At 37.4% G+C, this 3877-nt stretch overlaps 1 non-coding gene across 1 annotated transcript; it reads left to right on the top strand.

The window, feature by feature from the left end:
• Positions 1–2695: 2695 nt before the first annotated feature.
• Positions 2696–2803, top strand: LOC139707161 (U6 spliceosomal RNA). The gene has a single exon (XR_011708699.1). It is a non-coding gene; the product is annotated as a U6 spliceosomal RNA (small nuclear RNA).
• Positions 2804–3877: the final 1074 nt, after the last annotated feature.

The following is a 3877-nucleotide window of genomic DNA, read 5'->3' as shown; positions in this document are numbered from 1 at the left end:
CCAAAATGTCATTAAGTGGCACAAGACTGTAAACAATTATACTGATGTCATTTAAAACTGGAATTCCAACATCAGAGAAAGAAAACACAAATCTAAGATAGATGAAGTGAAGTAAAATCTCTCTAGCATCCTGAATTTTCATGGGAATTATCTAAATGACATGATGAAAAATTCCCACATATTTCTGAGCTTTGTTCACTAAAAAGGCCTACAAATGACAGTCAATTTGAGCAATAAGCAATCCTAGTACTTGGAATGTAGCCTCTAAATATCATTTCCTATTGAAAGGAACCAAAGTTCTTTTAGAGAAATAATTCCTTCAAGGTCTGGACAGGAAATGTTTAAGATGAACTTGGAACATTTCATACTTCAAAAGCAAGGGAAATAGGCAACAATGACCACTAGATGGTGGCAAAGGGTCCCAGGAGCCAAGATAAAGAGGCTTCTACAAGGCAAAAGGGGGAGAAATGGAGCATCAGGTAAGAACAATTACTATTCCTAATTGAATTAAATACACCAAATATTTTTAAATGCATGACATCATATTGACTCTTAAATAAAAGTTAAAAAGATTTCAAGCCCCTTTGGGTATCATTTGATAATGCTAGAAGAATATCTTACTATTCTGAAAAGTGTTTAAATGAAGAAAAGGAATCAAATGTTTATCTCCTGCCTTAACTATACAAACCAAATATCTGTGTAAAGAATAATCAATCATAGCCAGGCGCCGTGGCACACGCTTGTAAGCCCAGTAGCTCGGGAGGCTGAGGAGGGAGGATAGCAAGTTCAAAGTCAGCCTCAGCAAAAGCGAATTGCTAAGCAACTCAGTGAGACCCTGTATATAAATAAAATACAAAATAGGGCTGGGGATATGGCTCACTAGCCAAGTGCTCCTGAGTTTAATCCCCAGTACCAAAAAAAAAAAAAAAAGAAAGAATAATCAATCATAAATTTTTATTTCTGTAGGCATCCCAACCTTTAAATGAAGAAAGAAAAATCCCAGCAACTCAGACCATTGCTATTTTGCAACCTGTAATATATTAGCAAATCTCACCAACGTCACTGTTGACTAGTAGTCAACATCAAAGGAGAGGACATGCAGATGTCAATGCAATATTTCCTATTAAGTTTTCATAAGAAACAGAATTGAACCTAAACCTGACTACCAATTTCCAAGAAATATAAAGCAACAGAGAGAGGCTGAGGTTGTCAGCTCAGCACTTGCCTAGAATGCATGGAGCCTGAGGTTCAATCCCCAGCACCACCAAAAAAAAAAAAAAAAAAAAAAAAAAAAAGGCAATAGAGAAAACAGGTTAAATTGTTGTACCAGGGGGATGTCATTTATTCACCAAAACTACAATATATCCTAGAAGTCCCACAAACATATTTTTTTCAATTATTGCAAAAAGTTACAACAAAAGGAGAAATCAATAGATAGTAACTTATATGAGACTTGTTCTCCCACTGAAAGCAACCAGAAAGTTGGAATATATATATATATATATATATGGAGCACTTGATCACTGAGCTACATCCCCAGTCTCAGCCCCATTTTGTATTTTATTTAGAGACAGGGTCTCACTGAGTTACTTAGCACCTCACTTTTGCTAAGGCTGGCTTTGAACTCGTGATCCTCCTGTCTCAGCCTCCCGAGCCACTAGGATTAAGGCATGTGCCACCATGCCCAGTCAAAATATATTTTTAAAGAGCTATTTTTCAGATAGAAAGCCACAAGGGATATGCAACTGTCACCCCTAAGAGCAGGAGAACAAATAGGTGAGCATTCTACCTGGAGGCACCCTCTAGACCTCAGTTTGGGAAGGGGAACCCAAATGGGGCATAACAGTCTCACTGAGGAGAGACCAGAGTTCCAGGAGATTAAGCAGCCAAAAATATGTAGAGAAAACTACCAGAAAGATGGGAGACACAAGAAAAAGAGTTCCAGAAATCTGCATGGAGGTGGTCTTCAGTTTGGGGCTACATTCTAAGCAGTACCTGCGAGGGCCAAGAACAACTATAAGCTAACCAATCCCACAGTTGGCACTGAGCTGGGAGAAGTCTGGATTCCAGCTAGCCAGAGAGAGCTGACATACAAAAACAGTATGGTCAACAAGCTCATGAAGAACTATTTGATCCAGGCATGATGGCACATGTCTGTAATCCCAGCAACTCAGAAGGCTGAGGCAGGAGGATCCCAAGTTTGAGGCTGGCAACTTATCAAGGGCCTAAGCAAGTTAGTGAGACCCTATCTCAAAAGAAAAAAAAAGTTCACTCAATATCATTAATTGTCAGGAAATAAACTCACAAAGACATACCCACTAGAATGGCCCAAGTGCTAGTGAAGATGAAGTCAAGTGGAAGTCTCCTAAATTGCTGGTGGAAGTATAAAATGATTGTGGTCATTTTTTAGCATGGCTTGACAGTATCACATAAGATAAAAACATACATTAAACGTAGGAGGCAATTGCACTTCTAGATATGAGTCCACTTATACTGGCATATATATGAAATAGTACTGTAGGAAAAATGAATCTATAGTTTTAAAAAAAAAGTTATCAGTGGTTGCCTGGAACAGGTGGTGAAGGAACTCACTGGGAAGGATCCCAAGGAAACCCCTTTTCTAGTGAAAAAACGGCTCTATATCTTGATTATGGTAGTTTTTACATGGGTATCTACATTTGTTAAAACTCAGAGTGTGCTTGCTTTGGCAGCACATATACTAAAATTGGGACAATACAGAAAAAAATTAGCATGGTCCCTGAGCAAGGATGACACCCACATTTGTGAATCATTCCATAGTTTTGTGGAACCAACCCTTCAACAGATGAATGGATAAAGAAACTGTGGTACATATACAAAATGGAATATTGCTTATAGCATTAAAAGAGAAAAAAATTATGGCATCTGCGGGTGAATGGGAATATCAGGCTAAGGGAAGTAAGCCAATCCCAAAAACCAAAAGCTGTATGTTCTCTCTGAAAGTGGATGCTGACCCATAAAGGGGGTGAGGTGTGTGGCAAAGAATGGAGGTACTTTGATTGGGCAAAGGGGAGGTAGGACAGGCGAGGGGGCGTAGGGATAGGAAAGATGGTGGAATGAGATGAACCTCATTACCCGAGGTACATGTAGGACTACACATGTGTTGTGTACAACTAGGAAAAGTTTTGTTCCATTTATGTACAATGAATCGAAATGCATTCTGCTATCATGTATAACCAATTAGAACAAATTTAAAAAAAAAACTCACTGATATTGGCTATCAAGGAATTACTGTTAAGTTGGGTGATGGCCCGTGGGTTCATTATACTATTCTTTATGCTTTTCTTTAAAGCTTTTCTAATTAAATTTATTTTTTTAATTAGTACATAGAAATAAACATTATAATTATTGAAGTAGGTAACATGACATTTTGATGCATGTATACACTATGTAATGTTTAAATCAGGTTAAACATATCTACCTCCTCAAACATCATTTCTCTATGGTAAAACTTTCACAATCTTTTCTTCTAGTATTCTGAAATGTACAGTATGTTATGGTTACCTATAGTCCCCTACTATTCTCTCTGCTCTTATTTGAAAGTTTCCGTGATAAAAATACTAAAAGTAATTTTTAAATTAAGATATAACTTCAAATATTTAAAGGATTTCTATGTAGAAAAGAATTCAATTTTATAGAGGAAATCATGTGGAGGAAAATTTGGAGTCAATACAAGGATGAACTAGACAACAGAAGAACATATAGCCTTGTAAGAGAGTGACTCATGCTAGGAAATACTGGTGTAAAGGCCTCATAACTACTCATCAGGGCCACAGTAAAGAAAATGACAGCAATGAGTGAGAAACTAGACTAACAGCCTTCCAAGGTTTCTTCTAAC

This window comes from Marmota flaviventris, chromosome 9 (genome assembly GCF_047511675.1).
Source record: "Marmota flaviventris isolate mMarFla1 chromosome 9, mMarFla1.hap1, whole genome shotgun sequence".
Taxonomy (NCBI): domain Eukaryota; kingdom Metazoa; phylum Chordata; class Mammalia; order Rodentia; family Sciuridae; genus Marmota; species Marmota flaviventris.
This window is presented reverse-complemented; position numbering and strand designations above follow the sequence as displayed.